General features: G+C 43.2%; 1 long non-coding RNA gene and 2 other non-coding genes across 3 annotated transcripts; all 3 read left to right on the top strand.

The window, feature by feature from the left end:
- The first annotated feature begins 235 nt into the window (after nucleotides 1–235).
- Nucleotides 236–341, top strand: LOC131002060 (small nucleolar RNA R71). Its single transcript, XR_009094141.1, has one exon. It is a non-coding gene; the product is annotated as a small nucleolar RNA R71 (small nucleolar RNA).
- A 5,205-nt stretch (nucleotides 342–5,546) lies between these two features.
- Nucleotides 5,547–5,652, top strand: LOC131002110 (small nucleolar RNA R71). Its single transcript, XR_009094186.1, has one exon. It is a non-coding gene; the product is annotated as a small nucleolar RNA R71 (small nucleolar RNA).
- Nucleotides 5,653–15,115: 9,463 nt separating this feature from the next.
- Nucleotides 15,116–18,176, top strand: LOC130996804 (uncharacterized). The gene is made up of 2 exons (XR_009092816.1): nucleotides 15,116–15,384; nucleotides 17,314–18,176. It is a non-coding gene; the product is annotated as an uncharacterized LOC130996804 (long non-coding RNA).
- Nucleotides 18,177–24,511: the final 6,335 nt, after the last annotated feature.

The following is a 24,511-nucleotide window of genomic DNA, read 5'->3' as shown; positions in this document are numbered from 1 at the left end:
TACTTGCCTCATCAGGTCCGCTACCTGCTTCTGAAGCTCATTGTTTGGAGCTACTGCATTCGCTTTCCTTCCTCTTACCGACTTTTGTTGAGAACTCGCGGCAAGTTTGTCGAAGATCTCTTTGAGCTCATTGGCTGTCTTTCGGGCAATGTTGCCCCCTGCGGTACTATCCACCATAAACTGTGCCGTCTGAATCAATCCGTCATAGAAGAACTGCATCAACATGATGGGTGCTAACTGATGCTGTGGGCACTGGCGGAGGAGCTATTGGAATCTCTCCCAAGCCTCGTGGAGAGGCTCATCAGCTTCTTGCATGAAGTTCATTATCTGGCTCCTAATCTCCTGTGTCTTGTGACTAGGATAGTACTTGAGCATGAACTTCTCACATGCCTCTTCCCATGTGGTGATGGAGTTCGGCGGCAGGGACAGTAACCACGTCCTAGCTCTGTCCTTGAGTGCATAAGGTAAGCACTTGAGTCTCAACTGATCCTCGGTGAGTCCCAACAGTGGGAAGGTTTTCACTTGAGAGCAAAAGTCACGGATGAACTGTAAGGCGTCCTCACTTGGCATCCCATGAAAGAGCGGCAGCAGGTTTGAATCGTTGGGCTTCAGATTGCAATTCCGGACTGCTGTGGGAAGCACTATCGCCGAAGTGCTAGTGTTCCCAATGACCGGCCTGGAGAAATCTCCCATGTACTGTACATTCTGCTCCGCCATGGCTTCTTGGTCAGGATTAGGCCGAGCTTCTTCTTCTCCTTCAGAATGCACTGACAGTGTATCCTCAACGGCTTCCAGAATGGGGTTGGAAGCGATTCTCTCTTCACAGTCTTCCTCTCGAGACTGTGATTCCACAAGGTTTCTCGAACTGGACTCGGACTCCTCCTCCAGGGTTAAAACGACCTCACGAGGTCGGTGAATGTTGTTGTAGTAAGGTGCAAGCTTTCTCTTCAAGCTTCTGTGTCCTTGCATACACAACACGAACAAACAAATCAAACGCATCGGAGGGAGAAAATAACCGAGTTAAAAGAAAGAAAAAAATAAACACTGAAAACAAATGCAACACAATCAAATGCCTAAAGCCTTCCCCGGCAACGACGCCAAAATTTGACTCATCCAAAAACACCTAGCGGATGGACTCGAATTTATACGAGGTCGTCCTAGGGCGGTAAGGTGGCTCAAGTCGTCTCACACGGAAGGCTTAGCAGGACTTAAATTGTATTACTCACACGAAACGAAAAGGAAACCTAAACACTCTAATCGGGTAGTTGGATCTGGCACTATCTCGCACTCTAATCACCACAACATAAACGGAAGGAAGCAATAAACATTAACTAATGCAGTAGACATGTAATAACTAAGATCATAGAGATTGAACATTAAGGCTATCAACTAGGGTTTTAATCTAGTACTCTAAACCAAACGATCATAAACTCATGAACATCAACGATTAATTACTACCTAGGCAAGAAACTAAATCAAGCATCAAATTCAGTTTTCAAGAAAGCTTAAATCACCATAAGAGAGATTACTAAGCATACTCAAACAAGAGAAATACGTAGGCAAACAATGACGAACTAACGAATCACGTAAATTATCAAGATTCAACGAAAGTAACTTCAAATCATCACATTCATCAAAAGCATAAACCAAAGGATTCAAATAAACTAAAGGATTCAAATTAACTAAGAGAAACAAATGAGTTCTTACAAAACGTAGCGATCCAAGTAATACTAATCCAATGGAAATGAAGAGTGTAATCAACAGTAATCCAATGAATCCGAGAGCGAATGTTGATGTTTTGAATCTCTAAAAACCAAAGGAAAATAGTGGAAATCGCCCTAGAGGCTGCTAGGATCGAGAGTGTGGTGAAAAACCCTAAAAATGGGCTTTTAAATGGAAGAAACGTAACTGCCGAAATTACACAGGGACGGCGGGATCAACTCCAGCGGGATCGATGCCAGCGGGATCAAGGCCAGCGGGGCCGAGTCCTCCATTCCAGCGGGGCCGAGTGGAGCCGAGTCCAGTCCAGCGGAGTCGGAGGTGCCAAAGGAATCGCGGCTCTCCTGACCAGAGGAATCGCGGCGAGCAGGGAAGTCTCCCCGAGCAGAGGAATCGCGGCGAGCAGGGAAGTCTCCCCGAGCAAAGAAATCGCGGCGAGCAGGGAAGTTTCCCCGCTGCCAGAGGAATCGCTTCAAGCAGGGAAGTCGCCCCGAGCAGAGAATTCGAAGCCCTCCAGAGCGGCGAATTTAAAGGTCCAACACCGTGGACTGCGGCCGCCATGGGACGACGCCGCCGTGGCCTGCCTTCGCTGATTTCTCCCAGATTTGCACGGCGCACGCCGTGGGGCCGCGGCCGGCTTCTTGACGGCGGCCGCCGTGACACGGCGGCGGCCGTGAGCTTGCTTCCAAAAATTTCTCGAAACGATGCCAAAAACGCTCAACAACTCCCGAATCCTACGCACGATAGTAGAACACCCAAATAGTCATCGAGCACGTGAAAAATAGAGCAAAACGATAAGAAACACGCTCGAATGCATAGCAGAAAACTCGCAAATACTACCCAAAAATGAGGTAAACAACCCCCCACACTTAAATCCTTGCTTGTCCTCAAGCAACAATCACAACATCAACAGAAAATCTACAAGCGATTCTTCTCACCAAGCAAAACACCAACCAAACTAAGTCCTTCAAGATATCAATGTCCCCAATCAGGTGTTCAAAGTTAAGGTTTAAAAATGCAACAACAAAGTGATACAACTCAATCCGATCAGACCCGATTCTCCGCTAGGGGTGAATTTCCTAATGCAATTCCCTTTATAATCACATCTCATCCTTTTTCACATTCTTTCATTTTTTCACATTTCACTTCTTTTTTTTTGGGTCAAGTTATTTTCGCTCTTAATAGATGGGCCGTAATTCACGAGATTGACACTTTTGGAGGTGATCCAAAGTATTCTCGCGTGGTTTCCCATGCTCATAATGATGCCATTAGAGGAACAGAGACCCAGAGCTATCAAAAACTCAACAACCAACCATAAATTTCAACACAGAGAAAGATATTAGGATATTGGACTGAAAACATTCCCCCTAGCCTCTATTGGACAAATCACATCAAGAGTTGCTCATCAGGGTGTTGCATTCAAACATTAAACTAATTACACCAAATTGGGAACAATTCAATCACAAAAGACAAGGACAACAAACCACTCGAAACACCAACCAGAATCGCTAGTGAACCACCATCAACATGCGAGGTGCACTTAAAAACAACAAGAATCCAAGATAAGGGGACCATTCGCCCCACACAAGAAAGCCCAAGATCACAGCAAGAAGACACCCACAGTAGAAAGCCCAAGATCACAGCAAGAAGACACCCACAAGATTCACAACTACCAACAAACACCCCCACCCACACTTAAACTCTGGCACTGTCCTCAATGCAAACAAAAAGAGGGGTGAAAGAGGAAACTTCCCTAAATATCGATCCAGTGGTGAGTCTGTAATGTCCCACGATGTCTGCCTCTCTCTCATCCAAAGAACAAGTAGTCTCCAACGCAACAACCTGCACCAAACAACAAAAGCAACAAAACACAACACAAACGAAACGAAATAAAAACGAAACAAGAAAAAGCAAGAAAACATAGGTTGCCTCCCATGCAGCCCTAGATTTTAAGTCTCCAGCCCGACTAAGAGAACCCCTTAACCAAAATCCGATTGGAGCTCCAGCTGCCTTAGCGCCCTTGTAAACACATCTTCTTGAATTGCAGCTGCGGGTCCTCCAAATGAGTCCTCCATGCTCATATCCTGGGATGGCCCTCTATCCACACATCCAACGAAATTGAGTGACCCAACCTCATCTAGCTTCTCTTCCAGTAGCAAGGCACACAGAAAGCCTTGCTCTTTATCATCTTCCTCTTCTAGCTTATCCAGGAATTCTCTCTCAACCTCACTTTCATCTTGCAAGTTAGCAAGAAATTCTTCCACGATCTCGTCCTCTTCCTGTAGCTTATTAAGGAAGTCCTGCACAATACAATCCTCATCCAAAGCATCAAATGTTTCAACATAAGAGCAGATTTGAATTAAGGGAGTGGGGGTAGTAGGTTTTTTTATCAAAAATAGAGAATGTTACCGCTCTACCTGCCCCTACCATACTTACAGTTCTCGTACCCACATCGATGCGAGTATGGGTGGTAGCCATAAAGGGTCGGCCAAGTAGCACGAGATGCCCATTCTCGCTTCTAATCCCTTTTCCCACATCCAGGTCTACAAAATCAGCCAAGACTCTAATCCCCCTCACGACCACCTCAACATCCTCAACAAGGCCTCGTGGGCTGCTAATGGAGCCGTCAGCTAGCTCTATCTTAATATTCGTGCATTTCAGCTCTTTGTTTCCCAATTTCTCAAAAATATCAAGCGGCATCAAATTGATTGCCGCGCCCAAATCAAGCATTCCCAAAACCTTTTCAACCCCACCTAAGCTAATATCAAAAATAAAGCTACCTGGATCTCCTTGCTTGGGTGGTGGTTGGTCTGGTGCAACAGTGACAGGTGGCAGTGGCTCACTGGAGCATTGGGTAGCCTTGATTGCTTGCACGGTTTTGCTTCTCCATTTCTCCGTGGGTATTGGGGCATTTTCCTTGATTACCGCCACGGCATGAGCTTGATGCGGCTGTTGGTCCTGGTTTGGGAACTTCCCAGTTGGACTGTTCTTGCTGCAACTAATTCAAGGCTCATGTTAGTTGCCCAACTGTAGTCTCGAGGCGCTTGATGGTAGCACTCTGATCCTCCATCGCCTGTTTGCTAGCTTTCATGAAAGCTTGCATCTGATCTTCAAATAAGGGGCCTGGAGGTTGGTGCTGCTGAGGTGGGTAGAGTTGTTGCGGGGGTTGCTGTTGCTGATATGGTTGAGGGTAATGCTGCTGCTGAGGGAATGAGGACTGTTGTTGAGATGGGTAGAACTGCTGCTGGTTCTGATACCCCATTTGCTGTGAAGGTCGGGGGAACTGATTGCCTTGGTTTGATCCCGACCCTTGGCCAGGAGCTTGGTTCCTCCATCCTGAATTCTGCTCATTTCTCCAACCCGAGTTGGAGCTTTGTTGCCCTTGATTAAAGCTGGGCCTCTATTCAAATTGAGGCCTCCCCGGATAGCCCTGAGCAGCATAGACCTCTGCTTGTCCTTTAGGTGGGAATTCGCCCATTCGATGGCACGCGTTAATTCCATGGCCAAATTCGCCACATATGCCACAACCCTCTGCTGATGGTGCGCGAACGGGTGGAGCTTCCACCTGGTTCATCGTGAGGTGTTGTACTTGTCTCATCAGGTCCGCTACTTGCTTCTGAAGGTCATTGTTTAGAGCTACTGCATTCACTTCGACCCTCCTTCCTCTTACCGACTTTTGTTGAGAACTCGCGGCAAGTGTGTCGAAGATCTCTTTGAGCTCATTGGCTGTCTTTCGGGCAATGTTGCCCCCTACGGTACTGTCCACCATAAACTGTGCCGTCTGAATCAATCCGTCATAGAAGAACTGCATCAACATGACGGGTGCTAACTGATGCTGTGGGCACTGGCGGAGGAGCTCTTGGAATCTCTCCCAAGCCTCGTGGAGAGGCTCATCAGCTTCTTGCATGAAGCTCATTATCTGGCTCCTAATCTCCTGTGTCTTGTGACTAGGATAGTACTTGAGCATGAACTTCTCACATGCCTCTCCCCATGTGGTGATGGAGTTCGGTGGAAGGGACAGTAACCACGTCCTAGGCTCGGTCCTTGAGTGCATAAGGTAAGCACTTGAGTCTCAACTGATCCTTGGTGAATCCCAATAGTGGGAAGGTTTTCACTTGAGAGCAAAAGTCACGGATGAACTGTAAGGCGTCCTCACTTGGCATCCCATGAAAGAGCGGCAGCAGGTTTGAATCGTTGGGCTTCAGGTTGTAATTCCGGACTGCTGTGGGAAGCACTATCGCCGAAGTGCTAGTGTTCCCAATGACCGGCCTGAAGAAATCTCCCATGTACTGTACATTCTGCTCCGCCATGGCTTCTTGGTCAGGATTAGGCCGAGCTTCTTCTTCTCCTTCAGAATGCACTGACAGTGTATCCTCAACGGCTTCCAGAATGGGGTTGGAAGCGATTCTCTCTTCACAGTCTTCCTCTCGAGACTGTGATTCCACAAGGTTTCTCGAACTGGACTCGGACTCCTCCTCCAGGCTTAAAAGGACCTTACGAGGTCGGTGATTGTTGTCGTAGTAAGGTGCAAGCTTTCTCTTCAAGCTTCTGCGTCCTTCCATACACAACACGAACAAAGAAATCAAACGCATCGGAGGGAGAAAATAACCGAGTTAAAAGAAAGAAAAAAATAAATACTGAAAACAAATGCAACACAATCAAATGCCTAAAGCCTTCCCCGGCAATGGCGCCAAAATTTGACTTATCCAAAAACACCTAGCGGATGGACTCGAATTTATACGAGGTCGTCCTAGGGCGGTAAGGTGACTCAAGTCGTCTCACACGGAAGGCTTAGCAGGGCTTTAATTGTATTACTCACACGAAACGGAAAGGAAACCTAAACACTCTAATCGGGTAGTTGGATCTGGCACTATCTCGCACTCTAATGACCACAACATAAACGGAAGGAAGCAATAAACATTAACTAATGCAGTAAACATGTAATAACTAAGATCATAGAGATTGAACATTAAGGCTATCAACTATGGTTTTAATCTAGTACTCTAAACCAAACGATCATAAACTCATGAACATTAACGATTAATTACTACCTAGGCAAGAAACTAAATCAAGCATCAAATTCAGTTTTCAAGAAAGCTTAAATCACCATAAGAGAGATTCCTAAGCATACTCAAACAAGAGAAATACGTAGGCAAAAAATGACGAACTAACGAATCACGTAAATTATCAAGATTCAACGAAAGTAACTTCAAATCATCACATTCATCAAAAGCATAAACCAAAGGATTCAAATAAACCTAAGGATTCAACTTAACTAAGATAAACAAATGAGTTCTTACAAAACGTAGCGATCCAAGTAATACTAATCCAACGGAAATGAAGAGTGTAATCAACAGTAATCCAATGAATCCGAGAGCGAATGTTGATGTTTTGAATCTCTAAAAACTAAAGGAAAATAGTGGAAATCGCCCTAGAGGCTGCTGGGATCGAGAGTGTGGTGAAAAACCCTAAAAATGGGCTTTTAAATGGAAGAAACGTTACTGCCAAAATTACACAGGGACGGCGGGATCAACTCCAGCGGGATCGACGCCAGTGGGATCAAGGCCAGCGGGGTCGAGTGGAGCCGAGTCCAGTCCAGCGGAGTCGGAGGCGCCAGAGGAATCGCGACTCTCCTGACCAGAGGAATCGCGGCGAGCAGGGAAGTCTCCCCGAGCAGAGGAATCGCGGCGAGCAGGGAAGTCTCCCCGCTGCCAGAGGAATCGCTCCCCGCTACCAGAGGAATCGCTTCGAGTAGGGAAGTCGCCCCGAGCAGAGAATTCGAAGCCCTCCAGAGCGGCGAATTCAAAGGTCCAACACCGTGGACGGCGGCTGCCGTGGGACGGCGCCACCGTGGCCTGCCTTCGCTGATTTCTCCCAGATTTGCACGGCACGCAGCCGTGGGGCCGCGGCCGGCGTCTTGATGGCGGCCGCCGTGACACGGCGGCGGCCGTGAGCTTGCTTCCAAAAATTGCTCGAAACGATGCCAAAAATGCTCAACAACTCCCGAATCCTGCGCACGACAGTAGAACACCCAAATAGTCATCGAGCACGTTAAAAATAGAGCAAAACGATAAGAAACACGCTCGAATGCATAGCAGAAAACTCGCAAATACTACCCAAAAATGAGGTAAACAGAACACATGTCAAAACATCACATCTCATGCTTTATAAAGCTATACATTGTCATTGCCATACTTTAAACAAAGCATAAGGGATTTATCTAAAGCCTTATGTTTGCTAAATTCATCTTCATTTCTCAAAGTTGACTGGCCAGTCTATGTTTTCAAGTAAGTACCATATCTGTTAACTCATGCACTGAGAGGGAGGCCTCCCTCTGCAGCACTGCAATCGGCCAACCTGGGAGCTGACTCACGATCACTGTGTACACTAATTCTACCTCGCGTAGAACCGATATCATTATACTCAGACAGATAGATAACATACTAAAATCTCAAATATTTGGCAATACAATAACTTCAAAATATATTTTCAGATCATGCTTTGAAAGGAAAATAAAACATCAATGCATTTAACATCCATTTAGTCATACATCATACATCATACACCAATACATCATACATTAATACATCATACATCTTACATCATACATCATATATAAAACGCATAAACATCTTGATTTTAGCGTAGAAAAGCCCACCTCGTTGCGTCTCTGCAAACAGGTAACGTCACTCTCTCTCTCGAGTCGTCACTTCCTAAACGAACCTTCATTGTTATGAAGAATCGATAAGAAGAAGGATCATCATAACAGAAACTCACTAATTAAACTCACTTAGGAAAAATAAAACTAACTCAACTGCCCTGCCAGCGCTGACTTGGTAGCCAGAGCTGACCTCACGGCAGTGCTAACTCGGCAGGGCTGAATCTCACTCTGCAGAGCTGACTCGGCAGTGCTGACTTTGGTCAGCCAGAGTTGACTTTCAGAGCTAACTCGACAGAGCTGACTTTGGTCGGCCAGAGCTGACTTTCCAGAGCTAACTTCGCGAGAGCTGACTTTGGTAGCTAGAGCTGACTTCCCAGAGCTAACTCAACATCCAGTGCTGACTCGCCAGAGCTGACTTGCCAGAGCTGACTCAACATCCAGAGCTGACTCGCCAGAGCTGACTTCAACAGCCAGAGCTGACTCAACATTCAGAGCTCGACTCGCCAAAGCTGACTTGCCAGAGCTGACTCAACATCCAGAGCTCGACTCGCCAGAGCTGACTTTCAAGGCCAGAGCTGACTTGCCAGAGCTGACTCAACAGCCAGAGCTGACTTAACCCGACAGAGCTAAACTTCAATAGTCAGAGCTGAACTCAACAGCACTTCAACTGCCAGAGCTGACTCGCCCGGCAGAGCTGAATCCACTCGTCAGAGCTGGATTCCGCCGCCAGAGCTGACTAGCTCGGCAGAGCTGGAATTCACGCACCAACTCTAAAAGTTCAAAACTCACCACTCATGCTCAACAAACGAAAGGTTCTCATGCTTCTCTCTCAATCTAACACTCCTCAAAACTTTAAACTTAACCTATCATGCTCAACTTACAACTTAGAACACAAAACTCAAGAAAACCTTAACATGCATTTCTAAGTTCACGCATAGTACAACCCTCTCTACAACCTACAATTATCATGCTTGGTAAAAACAATATTAACAAAGAACAAACCTAGCATGCTCCTAAAACACAAACACAAGTTACATCGATTAACAAAAATCGAAGAATAAGTGATGACGAAGAACACGGACGGCTGCCCTCATGGGTTCCATGGCTAGGGTTCGAACCATCCTTAACTCCTTCATTAAACATGCTCAACATCTACCCAAGAACAACATACTAAAAACTCACGACGATCCGTCGTCGTTTCAAAATAAAGTCGAGAATCGACGTTTTTCGACGATGACGAAAATCGAAAAGAAAACCGTCAAAATGTAGGTAGAGATGTTACCTACGTAGATGTGTGATCGAAAAGATGATCGGCGCTCGTCTCGATGCTCGAATCGGAGCTTAAAAGCTCGAACAACCTTAAATGAAAGAAAGTGTGTGTTCTTGGTGTTTGTGCGTGTGTGATGGCTGTGGGGGCTGACCCACAGCTGCCTTTTAGAGAGAGGGGGGGGGAGCTTTTGGGCGGTTGGGGGGGTGGTTGATGGTAGGGTAGTCCTAGATATTTAGGATATTAATCCCACTTAGTCGTTAAATATCTCGTTTTAACGACTAACTACTCGTACTCTTCGTTACTCGCCACCTCGACTCCCACTCACTTTCATCACACTCGTAATTCCATATAAATATAGAAAACATAAGCTCGTTCTCGAAATTCTGATAAACGAGCTCGGTTCATTTATCGAGAAATTCCAGTTTACTATTCACTCGTCGTCCAAAAATAAAAACTTTCGTTGTTGGACTCGTATCGAAAAACTAAGAATATTTCTCGACTGAAGTGCACGTAAGATTTTTGAAAGCCGACAAAAAGGCGAAATAACAGTATTTACTATTCATCGTCAAAAAGTCTAAAATTTCAAAAACGTTTAAACAGACTCAGATTTCAATTCCGAGTTCATCGTTCTCATTCAAATAATTATTTCTAATTATTCAAACACTCGAACTCAATTACGGATATAAAATCCCACATCATTAAAAGAATATCTCAACATCTCTTCATCAAAATAACTAGAAACTTCATATAACACATCACATCATTACACAAAGTAAATCAAACAAGGGATCAAATCCCAAAATACTCAAACTTAAGCACTTAAACATGGCATCGGAAGCCCGGGTATTACAGTAGAGAAGGAAGGGAGCAGCGCAACAAACAGGAGATGTATGATTGTGGTGTAGGGGCTTGATATGGGCCGAAGGCGGCAGCATCTAAGAAGAGACAGATAAGGCTAAACCATTGCCTTATCCAAAAGGAAAGAAATGTTCTAGATACTAGGTCTGAAAGTGGATACCATCTCCATGCCTTGCATGGATCCGGCCGCAACAACATGGGCTGGGCCTTCCGTTGCCCTAGTCGCGCCTATATATACCCGAGATTCAGCCGAAGCCAGGGGTGTTGAAAAACCGGCTGCTGCACATTTACTTTTACCAGTTCTTAAGTACAAGCTTGCCCAGACTGTGGGCGTAGTTCTTAGTTATTTGCTTATGTTCAACGCGGCACTTTTGGCCGTAAGAACTCCTCTATTTATCTAAGTATTTTCAGTTTGTTTTTCTTTATGTCTTTTGCTTTTGTTAATTCATTTATGTCTAGCTAATTTTTATATTCTGACTTGGGTGAGATGATCTAAGCATGAACACTTAACTGGACGTGGATGTTGTCCAGGGTAGTTGGTTTCCATTAGCGATAACTTCTAAGGGATCATAAACTGAAGGATAGATTGGGCGAGGGGTTTTTGCGTGCGTGACGAGTGACAATAGGGGCGCAACAATTCTTATGCCTATAACCACTGGTATGCGAGTAAAGTAATTTATCTTTGCACCGATGATCGAGTGCCTAGTTCATTTTTAGTGATTCGAACCCAAGTCAGGATTGTTTTGTTATTTGATTAAGTTACCTTTGTTATTTTAGTTTTAGTTGGAAACCCCGTTCTGCCCATAAGCACGTTGTGGTCAGAACCCGTCAGAATCCAAACCCTTTTTAGTGATACCCTTGCAGGAGGAGTTACTGCTCAGTTCCCTGTGGATTCGACTCTGGACTTACCACTAGCTAGTCTAGTTGTGGGCACAGGATATTTTATTTGCGCGAAGCTCAAACGACAGCTTCGTCAAATTCTCCGCTAGAAGTGAATTCCCTAATGTGATCGCCTTTATAATCAATATCACCATTTTTCACACTTTGTGTGCTTATGTTTTTCGACAGTTTAGCCATAATTCATGAAATAAAAACCATTTGGATGTAATCCAAAGTCTTTTCATGTGGTTTTCCATGCTCATAGTTAGACTAGAGGAGCAGAGACTCAGAGCTGTCACGTTTCAGAGTTGGCCAGATGTTTCAGAGCTGGCATTTTCAGAACTGGCAATTCGTCCAGCATTTTCACATTTCACAGATAAGGATACGATCGTAGGCAATCACAATGACAACACTCCTTCTAGCATTTACCAGACAAATCACGTTTTACTTACTTACAATCGTGTTGCAAGAAAACTCATAATTCTTTGCACAAACAAGAAATATATATCAAAAGTAAAACAAGAATAACCACCATTCAAACACAAACCCGAAAATTCATATCGAAAACCATCTTCTCTTCCACAAATTCATAAAAATTAGCAAGTTTCCAAGAGTAAGCTAAGAATAGTGAGATTAATCGCCCAAATGAAAACATGCAACAAAACAAGACACCCCCCCCCACACTTAAAGCATACCATGTCCTCAGGGCACAGAATAAAAAGAGTTAGAAGACATCACTGATTATCGGCAATGAAAAACTGAAGCACTATGGGAGGCGGCGAAAAGTAGGTTTGCGGTCTGTGGCAGAGTAGGAAATGTCAGCGCTGTCTTCTGCAGAGTGGAATTTCAAACCTGGCCAGTTCAGAGCTGGCCTTTTTCAGTGCTGGCATTTTCAGAGTAGAATTTCTGCTCTGGATCTGGACGACAGAGTCAGAGTAAAAGTGCAGCGCTGGCGGCAAAGTCAGAGTAGAAATCACAGCGCTGGAAACAAAGACATTAACACCCAAAAATCAAAGCATCCGCACAAGTAACCAAAGACAAAGAAAACACAAAGAAAAATGAAAAACAAAGAACAAGAAAAACAAAACTAAAACAAACCAACAGTGGGTTGCCTCCCACCAAGCGCTAGTTTTAAAGTCGCCAGCCCGACGTAGAGAAACCCCTTAACCAAAATCACTATGAAAAGTCAGCTAAATTAATCCTTTTGAAAGCACATCCTCCTCCATTTTAGCTGCGGGTCCTCTTAATGAGCAAGCAGTGCTCATCACATTCATCATTCTCTCGAACCAAGAGCTAGGTCGAGAGATCTCCTCTTTCTTCTTCTCCAACGGCAGTGCACTTTGCACTCTTTTCACATTATCATCATTGCATTTCAGCACATCAGCACGTTCTTCTTCAGCTGTTCCCTCTTCTATGGGAGTCGGAACTTCTTGATCTGCATTTACGTCGATGTGCAACTTGTTCAAAAACTGATCTTCAATGGCCTCCTCATCTTGCAGATTGTCAAGAAAATCCTGTATAAGTTCAGCCTCTTCCGGGCTGGTACTCATCATTTTCTCCCTCTGTAAAATTCTGGCAAGTGCTCTTCAGAGCTGGCGGACTGATCAGAGCTGGCGAAAAAGTGTCTGCTCTGGCTTCCAACGTCAGAGCTAGAATCGTGGACAGAGCTGGCGGAATGGTCAGAGCTAGCGAAAGAATTTTTGCTCAGGCGTCCAACGTCAGAGCTGGCGGAACGGGCAGAGCTGGCTAAAGACTATTAGCTCTGAAAATTTCCACTTCTTCCTCATGGTCAGAAATCTCAACAAGAGAACAGATATGCATAGAAGAGTTAGAAATAATAGGCTTCTATAAAAAATAGATAACGTTACCGATCTACCTGACCCGGCCATACTCAAGGTTCCAGAACCTACATCAATGCGCATCTGGGTAGTAGCCATAAAAGGCCGGCCAAGTAGGACAAGGTGCACATTCTCTCCGGTAATACCTTGCCCTGCTTCAAGCACCACAAAATTTTCCAGCACGTTAATTCCTCTTACCGTGACTTCAACATTCTCTAAAAGTCCATGCGTGCTGCTAATTGCTCCATCAGCTAGCTGAAGTCTCGTATTTGTGCATTTAAGCTCCTCTTCCTTCCTACCCAATTTCGGAAATATAGCAAACGGCATCAAGTTGATTGCCGCACACAAGTCTAACATGCCCGAGAGCTCTGCAGCTCGACCCAAACCAATACCAATAATGAAACTCCCTGGATCTTCTTGCTTTGGTAATGGTTGGGTTGGATCAAAACTTGATGGTGGCAGAGCTGGGCTGGGATTCGGTGGTTGATATGGCGTAGTGGATTTGTGAAGTTTCTGCTCTGGCCTTATCAACTTTGGCACTCTTCTCTGGTCTGGCGCCCTTCTCCTCTGCTCTGGCGCCCATCTCTGTTCTGGGGAACTTCTCTGCTCTGGCTGCCAAGTCAGAGCTGACATCCTACTCTGCTCTGGCATCCTCGCCAGAGCTGGTCTCCTAGTCTGCTCTGGCATCCTCGCCAGATCTAGCGCCTGATTTGTTTTCCCAGACTGTTGCTGCTGCAATTGGTTCAAAGTTCCCGATAGCTGCCCCACAGTTGTCTCGAGGCGTTTGATGGTGGCAGCCTGAGACTCCATGCTCTGCTTGCTAACCTCCATAAAAGTCTGCAATGTCTCCTCTAGAGATTGTTTTTGCGGTGGCATCTGCTGTGCATTCTGGAATTGTTGAGTGCGCTGAAAGTTCCCTTGTTGCTGGTACCTCGGAGGGTATTGTTGGGAGTAGTTTGGCTGTGGTGCTGTAACACCCCGTACTTTTCCTTATGTTGTGAGATAGTGTCTTAACACTATTGAGAGTACTGAGATGTCGAAATACGAGACTTTTTTTTTATGAGCAAATAAGACAGATTGTCTTTAAATAGAGATATGAGTGAATAAACCAATGATAGAGTTAGAATGAAGAGATTTGAGAAATGAGTTGAGATAGAGATGCTGATTGAATTGAGCTGAGATTTTATTTTATTTCCAACTACCGGGAATAGAGTTACCGGATACCGAGTTATCAGAGTTTGATTGTACTATTAAGAAAATAGGAATAATAAGTTGGAAATAGAGTCGAGAAAGAAAGAGTGAGAACCTTGATGAAAAGAGTCGGTCAGAGAGACGTCTAGTTTGTTGTGTTTGCCGACTGCTTTGATGTGATGATATGTGAATTTACGTGACTGATTGATTATGTGATTTCTGTGACGTGTGTCATTATGACCAAGTTAACACTTGGAATTTTAATTAAGTTTCCAAAGCAAGTGCAGTTTATTTTTACCGTGAAATCGAATGATGCCGGTTTATGGAAATTTTTCCAAGCATATATTTTTTTAATTATTTTTTTTTCCTACGAAGAGGAATATTACAATTGAGTGAGTGCACTAGTATTAGTGCTATAATTATTTTATTTTGGTCACATGGATAATTATGTTATGATATTTATTAATGAGTGACATTTCCATAATTATTGTGATTAATATTTAATCACCCTTCTCACACTTTATTTTAATTTTCCAAGCATGTGACTAATTACCAAAGTTTACCAAGTGTAGAGATTGAGAGAGTAGAGATTGAGAGTGTAGAGATTGAGAGTGTAGAGATTAGAGAGAGAGATTAGGCATTTAATGCCATATATTCTCAAAGATATCAAATCTTTACTTAAGATTCACAAATCTTTAAAAGATTAGCCAAATCCTCACAAATCTTGCAAGATAATTCTCTCTCTCCCTCCACCCATTTTCGAGCTCTCTCTCTTTCCCCTTCATCTCTCATCTTCCTCCATTAACATCCATGGTAGAACCTTCGAAGCTTCACCAAAATATGCCAAACACATAAATCACCAACAAAATCCCACATAAACACATCCTAGCTACTTGAATTCAAGAGAATCATTGGAGATTGCTTCCAAGGCTAGAGAGAGAAAGTGTGATTGTTGGTGTAAAGTTTGGGTAAGTGATGTATAAATTCATAGATATGACTTGTATGAGATTGTATGTGTGTATTCTTGAGAATTTGAAGCAAGAAAATCACCCCCTTCTTTTTTTCTGAATTTTCGAAAATTTGGGTCTCATACCCTTCAAAAAATTTTATTCTTCTTTCTTTTAATTGGGGTGAGAAAAGTGATCTATGTGATGTTTGGTGATGATTGTTGTGTGTTTTGAAAAGCTATGCTTTGAGATGTAAAAATCGGATGAGTTTAGTTTACCCCAATTTGGGAATTTTTGAGTTGATGATTAAAGTGATAAATTGATGATGAAGATGAGTCCATGAGATGTATATGATGATGATTGATGGAGTAATTTGAGTATATGATGTCAATTGATGAGTTTGATGTGAGTAGTTTAATAAAATTAGGGATATGTGTATCTATGCTCTAATTTGTTAATTGATGGTTTTTATGTGAGAATAAATGGGTTAAAATTGATAGATCTATAATGAGATTAAAGATCCATGTGTGTTTATAAAATTTCAAAGAGTTTAGTTTAATAAAAATTAGGATTTTCTTGCTTATGTGTCTATTAAGTGATTTGACTTAAGATATATGAATTTGAGCATGATATTAGTGTTTTAATATGTTTGATTAAGTCTATTGTAAGCTAAGTAAAATTTGGACTTAGTTTAGTTTGAATGAGTTTTTGAGTTTTCATATTTGGAGAGGTCAATGAATGATAAAATGAGGTCTAATCGATTTATGATCATTATGTGAACGTTTGTCATGCTTTTATTAAGAGTTTGCATTGATACATGAGTTATCATTAGAGTTTAGTTTACATGATAAAATTGGGATTTATATGTGTAAAATGAGTTATATGATGTATGAGGTCATTAATGAGTGTTTGGGTAATTTTGAGCATGAGAATGAAAAGAGAATTGAATTGATGCGTTCGTTGAAACGTTTCCCTTGAGATTTGAGTTAAGATGTAAAAGAGGAGAGTTAATTTGAGTATGATGAGTATTATAATGTTTTTGAATGTTTGTGAGTGTTATATGTGTTTAAGATGAGCTTTGAATGGTTTTCTTTGAAGGAATGTTGAGTTGAGCATTTAAGAGTTTGAGATGAGATTTTGGTGATTTTCGTAGGCTTACTGACCTACTGTGATCGACGATTTTTCGATGTCAAAAAGCTTTGAAAATTTGATAGCAATTCTCTACATGAGTCTTGAGCACCCCTGTAAAATTTCAAGTCATTTGGACTTCATCTACTATTTTTATAAAATACAAAACTTAAACTGCACATTTCTACCGAGAGTTGCAGAGAACAGGGGAAAGAGTCATTACTTTCAGTGGCTTCCTGTGTAACCGTATTGTGTTAGCTAGATATCCACCAAATTTGAGCCCAGTTTGACAACATTTACTATTTTTCAAAAATCAAAGTTTTCGATTGCTCAAAACTGCCAAATATGGTAGACTGTAGTAAAACAGTCATATCTCCCAAACCACTTGGAGTTTTTGACTCTACTTTTTTTTATATGAAACTAGACTCGAAGACCTTTCTTTTGGTATGAGTCTCGAGTCCAGGAGATGTCGGATTCAGAACAGCTTAATTTTTGAAGTTGAGTCAGTGTATAAACAGAGCATGTTTTGATGATGTTTGATTGTAGTTTCTTATGTGCCTTACGTGTTCGTGTTGCCTATGTGTTTGAGTGAAAATTAGACGAGTCTTATATGAGAGGTAAATCGAGACTTAGAACCGATGATTTTCTTGAAACCTATCTTTGAGCTTAAGGATTTGAGATGAGTGGAGAGTCTATATAGAGTTGAATAAGGAAATAGAATATGAGATAGAGCAAGAGTTAAGGCATGAGTTTTGTTAATAAGTTTCTAATCGAGATTCATTTTATGACATGAACCTTCGATGATGATGATGATCCCTGAAGACACGAGCAGACCAAGGAAGTAAGTAACTCCGCTTTGACGGGAGATTTTGAGTAAGGTCTTCAGGTGGGCAATATTTTGAGTATACGTATTTCGTACGAGCTTTCTAAAATGATTTGATGATGTTATGAGATTAACAAATGTTTTGAGATAAATGATATTTGAGAATTGTTTGACTTGCCAATTTTTGATGTTGAGCTTGTGTGTTACCCTCTACTGATGAGACGAATTCGGTCCTGCCTCAAGCGGGATTTTGTGCACAGAGGTGACTGTGAGCCGTCTTCGGGTCGGCCGGTCACGGTACTTGAGAGGGAGGCCTACTTCTCAGTACCTTTGATGATGAGTAGTGGATGTGGTACATACATGATGAATGTTTAAACTGCGCAGTTACTTATTTATGATGTTGATTATGAAAACTGCATGCACAGATTCCTTGATGCTAACTTATTTCTGTGTATTGCTGAGATGTGGCAAGCTTCAAACTTATAGCTCTAAGAGCACCTTTCATGTTTTTCGGCGTTTACCCACTGAGTATTATGTACTCACGCCCTGCATGTATTTCTAAATGTGCAGGCTAAGCGGGGAGCGAGATTGGTCTGGTGCTGGTGGGGAACCGTTTCAATCGATGTGATCATATTTAATATTGCCCTTATGATTGATAGAGTCTTGATGATTAAAATACTTCGTTTCCTTTCGAATCAAGTAATATACTCACGGTTATGTGTCTTCATACATATAATCGGTTCGCCTTTTGCTGCGATACTCTGCATATTATGTTTCCTTATGAAAAATAAGCTATACCTGTTTTGTTTTTGTTTGTGAAATTCCTGATAATTAAAAAGTTATAACAACGTTGACGATTTTACCCTTGGGTTCACTTATGATGATTTTCCTTAGCATGCTTTGATGCGAGCTTCCGCTTGATGTTTAACCTATTCTTCTTATCTTTTATTCTTTTAAAAATAGTCGTATCGATACTCGTACCCCACTATCACTAGTGTCGGGAATCAGGCTGCGACAGGTGCATAGGGCTGCTGTCCTCTCCATCCACCATTAAAATTCCGTTGCCCTTGGTTATAGCTCTGCCCATACTGCAGTCTGCTCTGTCCGTCTGGTCTGCTCTGGAATCCTTGCGCAGAGTGGACTTCAGCTTGCCCTTCCGGCGTGAACTCGCCCATTCTATTGCAATGATCAACTTCGTGGCTGAAATCACCATAAATCCCACAAGGCTGTACATTTTGCATAGGGGCAGGGGGTGGTTCCATTCTTCCCATCTTCATTTGCTGCACATCTCTCATAATATTGGCTATTTGCTTCTGCAGCTCATACTGATGCGTCACAGAGCTGGCCTCAACTCTCTTTCCACACGGAGCAACTTTTGTTGAGAGCTCTCCGCTAATGTTTTAAATATTTCTTTAGTCTCTGCTATAGTCTTCCGGGCTATGTTCCCTCCTGCCGTGCTGTCCACCATGAATTGGGCAGTTTGCACTAACCCATCGTAGAAAAATTGCATCAACATCACATTGGTAAATTGATATTGCGGGCACTGGTGGAGGAGTTCTTAGAATCTTTCCTAAGCCTCATGAAAAAGCTCGTCCATTCCTTGGGTGAATTCCATGATTTGCGTTCTGAGCTCCTGAGTCTTGTGGCTGGGATAATACTTTAGCATGAACTTCTCACAAGCTTCTCCCCAAGTGGTGATGGAGTTGGGCGGCAGAGTTAGCATCTACGTCCTCGCCCAATCTTTAAGTGCATAAGGGAAGCACTTGAGCTTTAATTGGTCCTCTATGAGATTTAGCAAAGGGATGGTTTGCACTTGCGTGCAAAAATCGCGGATGAACTGTAGGGCATCTTCACTCGGCATCCCGTGGAACAGAGGTAGCAGACTTGAATCATTCGGCTTGAAGTTGTAGTTTCTGACGGCGGTGGGAAGCACAATGGCCGAAGTGTTAGTGTCTCCTATGACGGGCCGGGTGAAATCTTCCATGTACTGTAAGTTGTCTTGCGCCATCTCCTTCTTCTCCTTGTTTGTGTTCTACTCTGATCGGTCAGAGTCAGAGCTGGCTTCCTCCTTCGTGTCTATGATCTGTTCTGTAGGCTGTTCTTCTTCCGTGGGCTGCTCTGAAGAGTCAGAGTCAGAGTTCGCTGGCAGCTCTGTAGGCTTGTGTTCTTCTGTTTCTACAGTCTGCTCTGGAAGGTCTGAGTCAGAGTCAGAGTAGAAACCGTCAGCTCTGGCAGAGTCAGACTCAGAATCGTCTGCCTGTCCTCTGCAAAAACTCCTTTGCAGCTGTTCTTTCTGAAAATCCCTTCGCTCGTGCTATGCAACGGAGACACAAGTTTGCCTTTAAAACTACAGCGTCCCTGCATGCACAATACTGAACAAACGGATTAAACGCACCGGGTGGGAGAAAAGAAAAACAAAACGTAAAGTAAAGAAAGCAAGTAAAAACAGAAAAGAAAGTGACACAACTAAAAAGCCTAAAACCTTCCCCGGCAACGGCGCCAAAATTTGACTCAACTAGAACACCTCTAGATTGACTTGCAATAGGACTAGGACACTCTAGCAGTGGTAAGCTAACCCAATGTCGTCTCTCAAAGAAGATCTTTAAGGGCAATTAATTATATCACACGAAAACTATAAACTTCGATTATTAAACTAGAACTTGTAAAATAAACTTAACTTGAAATTAAACTTAACTATGCGAAAAGGAATTATTAACTAATGCTTGTAACTTAAACTTAACTAAAAACTTAATCTTAAAATTAACTATGCGAGAAAGAACAAACGTAAATACTTAAGCATAATTAAACTATTAAACCTTGGCATGATTAAACGCGTAAAGTAAAGGTAGAATTTAAATACTTGAATTAAAGCTTCTAATCTAATGAACATAATTAAATTGCAGAATTTAAAGGAAAGCAAGTAAAAGCAAAGCAAGTAAATAAACGGAAATACGAAATACCATAAATCATCTCGAGAAGCAACCTGTCACGTGATTACAACTCTAAACTGGAACTAACTAAAACATGAACTGAAGAACTAACAACATAATTCGAAACCAAGACTAAGAAAGCAATAAACCTAAACTTTGGCTGCCTAGCGTAAACTAAAGATTAGGGCAAAGGATGTTAAGTTTTACAATGAAAAGTATGGCCCTATTTATAGACTTCAATCCAATCCTGATCACCATCAAACTTGCCATGCAAAACTGGACTCTTAAGGAAATAGAATCGTGCATCCAAAGGTAAGTCCAGCTGTATCGTGCTCTGCAAGTTATCTTCACTCTAGACAGAATTGGCTACTCTGGAAGTTCGGCTCTGTAAAGGTATGACAGAGCTAAAAGTCAGCTCTGCAAAGTTCAGATCTGGCAAGTTGACTCTGTCGATCTTTAGCTCTGCTCTGTCAAGTTTACTCTGGCGCGTATGTCAGCTCTGTCGAGTTTAGCTCTGCTCTAACATGTTTGTTCTGCTCTGACAAGTTTGTTCTGCTCTGGAGATTTTAGCTCTGATAGGGAAGTTCAGCTCTGGAGACTTCAGCTCTGACTATGAAGTCAGCTCTGAACACCAAAGTGCACCTGAAAACGCCATTCTAACCCAAAATCTCCAAAATTACACTCTTCAATCTATAAAACCTAAATCTCCTGCAAAGCATAAAACAAACCATAAATGCACCAATTTCCAGAATATTTAACTTAAAATACGCACATGCAAACCCCTAAAATTAGAACAATTAGGCATAAATCACCTATGCAAAATGTAGAGCCTTGTGGAATATGTGGAGATTTCAGCCATGGAGTGAATGAGTGCCACAGAATGGGCGAGTTTACACCAGAGGGTGAAGCGGAAGTTTATGCCGCATAAGGATTCCAGAGCAGCCCTGGCTTCAGGCTGAGCTATAATCAAGGGCAACAGAATTTCAATGGCGGCTGGAGAGGTCAGCACAACACTGGGTGGGGAAATTAAAATGCAGGAGGAAGTCAATTCCGTAGACCACCACAAATGGGATATCAAAATCAGCAACCATATTTCCCACCGCAGCAGAGCTTCCCACAACAATATCCACAGCAGTATCAGTCGTTCCCAATGCAGCAAGGGAACTTTCAACCTTAACAATTCCAGAATGCGGAGCAGTCTCAAAAGCAAACTCCACAGCAGAGGCCGTCTCTGGAGGAGACTATGCAATCTTTTTTGGAGATTAGCAAGCAGAACATGGAGATGACCAAGCAGAATATGGAATTTCAGTCCGCAACGATCAAAAGACTTGAGACTACCATGGGGCAGCTGTCGGGCACTTTGAACCAATTGCAGCAGCAGCAGCAGCCCGGAAAATTTCATGGCCAGCCCTTGCAGACTCACCAGGCTCAAGCTATCACTGTTCTCCGCAGTGGTAAGATGGTGGATATTAAAGTGAATGCACCAGAACGGACTACGGTACCAGAGCTAATGTGGATGCCAAAAACTACGGTACCAGAGCAGACCAGGGTACCAGAGCAGACATGGACACCAGAGAAGACGAGGGTACCAGAGCAGACCAGGGTACCAGAGCAGACAAGAATGCCAGAGCTGATCAGATCGCCAGCTCTGACGAGTTCAGCCCTACCAAGTGCAGCACTGTAGAATCCAGCTATGCGGAATTCAGCCCTGCAGATGCCAGCTCTGTAGAATCCAGCTCTGCAGAATCTAGCTCTGCAGAATCCAGCACTGCAGAACCCAGCCATGCCAAATCCAGCTATGCAGAATCTAGCTCTGCAGGATCCAACACTGCAAAGTTCAGCACTGCCGAGCTCAGCTCTGACGAGCCCTTGCGAAGAAGAAAAGGCAGAGCAGCAGAGGCAGCCAAAAGACGGAGAGACGGAGAAAGGAAAGGAGGATAAACTTCACAAGTGTACTACACCTTATTGACCACCGATCCCTTTTCCGAGCAGATTGAGGAATGAAAAAGCTGGATAAATAGTTTGCCGACTTCTACAACATGCTTGCTAAGGTCAATGTGAATTTGCCTCTTTTTGACGTGATCAGAAATGTCCCTGCATATGTGAAGTTCTTCAAGGAGTTGGCATCCAACAAAAGAAAGTTCGGAGACAATGAGAAAATGCTAGTCTCAGAAGTTGCGAATGCGAGCATGCAGCAATCCTTACCTCCGAAGCAGCACAATCCAGCTAGTTTTGTGATTAATATTGCTTTGGAGAATGGTAAGGAAGCTACGGGAATGTTAGATCTAGGTGCGGGAATTAACTTGATGCCTTACTCTATTTTTCAACAATTAGAGTTAGGTAATTTGAAATCTACACTCGCATGTGTCTACAACTCGCTGATAGGTCCGTTAGGTATCCTCGTGGGATAGTAAAGGATATTTTGGTTGAGAAGGTATTTGTGCAGGAGCAGGAGTGTGTGGAAGTCTGTGCAGGATCGGCCGATATGGAGGAGCTAGCTCGGGAAGCTGACGAGATGGAAAAGGCCAATTCTGAACTGGCCAGCTTTGAACTGGCCAGATCTGAAAAGGCCAGCTCTGAAAAGGCGTGCAATACAGTGCTGCCGTTGGATGAACCGGTGGGGTCCAGGAAGCCAGAGCTGGAACTGAAGGAACTCCCTGCCAATCTAAAGTATGTGTTTCTAGAAGCAGGAGAGGAGAAGCCAGTCATCATTTCGTCTACTCTGACTCTGGAGCAAGAAGTAGCGCTGCTCGAGGTGCTGAAGAGAAACAAGGCAGCGCTGGGATGGAGTCTGGCTGATATATGTGGCATTAGTCTAGCCGCATACATGCACAGAATCAACCTCGAGGAGGGAGCTACACCAAAGCGAGACGGCCAGAGACGACTGAACCCTATTCTAATGGAGGTCGTGCGCAAGGAGATCCTTAAGTTGCTGGCCGAAGGGATTATCTACTCTGTCACCGACAGTGAGTGGGTGAGCCCAGTGCATGTCGTGCCCAAGAAAGGAGGGATTACGGTTGTGCGCAATGACAAATTGGAGTTGGTATTGACTCGTCCTACCACGGGTTGGCGGATGTGTGTCGATTATAGGAAATTAAATGCTGTCACTAAAAAGGATCACTTTCCTCTCCCTTTTGTTGATAAAATGTTAGATCGTTTAGCGGGGCATGAATTTTATTGTTTTCTTGATGGCTTGTTGATGCGTCTTCGACTTTTGGGCCATTTGTCCCTATTTTTCTCTTCTTTTTTGTTTTGTTAGAGTCCTCTAGGGAAGAAAACCAGTATTCAGGAGGCGAAAGCTCGGAAAAGGGTATATGCACGAAATATGGTCAGAATGGGCATTACCGGAATAAAACTATCCAAGCTTCAAGAAGTGAAACTTACCAGGAAGAGAGCTCGGCGAAGTATCTCTCAGAACCATTCGAGGCGCAGGAATCTCCAAAGTGTACCACCTAGTGTGAGGCTAACCGAAGGAAGCAGTTGGTAAGGCCATAACAGCGGTCGCAGTCAGCACATATGGGTTATATATGAACCAGGAAGAGAGCTCGACGAAGTACCCCTTAGAACCATTCGAGGCGCGGGAACATTCGAAGTGTACCACCTGGTATGAGGCCAACCGAAAAAAGAAGCTAGTACGACCATGCCCGTCAACAGCAGTCAGCAACTGGAGCTATATATGGAAAAACGTGTGGAGAAGATTGCCCGGAAGATTCTGGCGAATTCTAGCAATGGAAGGATCTGGAATAATGTGGAATCAACCCCAAATCCGCTGGAGATCCATTATCTATCAAATGAAAGCAAGGATCAAGCTAAATATGGAAGGAAATAATCTGCCAGATTTGGTCTGCCGGCTAGGGTTTGACTGCTACCGAACTACTATTTAAAGACCAGCATGTGTGGCTGCCAAAAAGGGGATGAACGAATTTTTACACTTACACATCAGTTTTCAGTGCTCTTCCAGACTTAGACTTTTGTTAGTTCACCAAGAAAATAATTTACTTTTAGTTCTTTTATATTTTTCGCACCAAACAATTTAGTTGCTTTTCGTATTTCAATTCCGTTGTGACGAACAAAGCCAAGGTTGTTGCCTTAGGTATTTTTATATTAAGTATTTCGAATTCCCTTTCATTCATGTGTTCATTCTATTTCGAATTTACGTTTTTCAATATGTGTGAGTAGTCCCCTTGGTGAGATTTAAGGGGTGAAAATAATTGTTATCAATATGTAAACATTCGTGAGGCATTTGTTCTTTCGGTTGAGTCTCGTG

This window comes from Salvia miltiorrhiza, chromosome 8 (assembly GCF_028751815.1).
Source record: "Salvia miltiorrhiza cultivar Shanhuang (shh) chromosome 8, IMPLAD_Smil_shh, whole genome shotgun sequence".
Lineage (NCBI taxonomy): Eukaryota > Viridiplantae > Streptophyta > Magnoliopsida > Lamiales > Lamiaceae > Salvia > Salvia miltiorrhiza.
The sequence above is the reverse complement of the archived record's forward strand: the minus strand, read 5'-3'. Positions and strand labels throughout refer to the sequence as shown.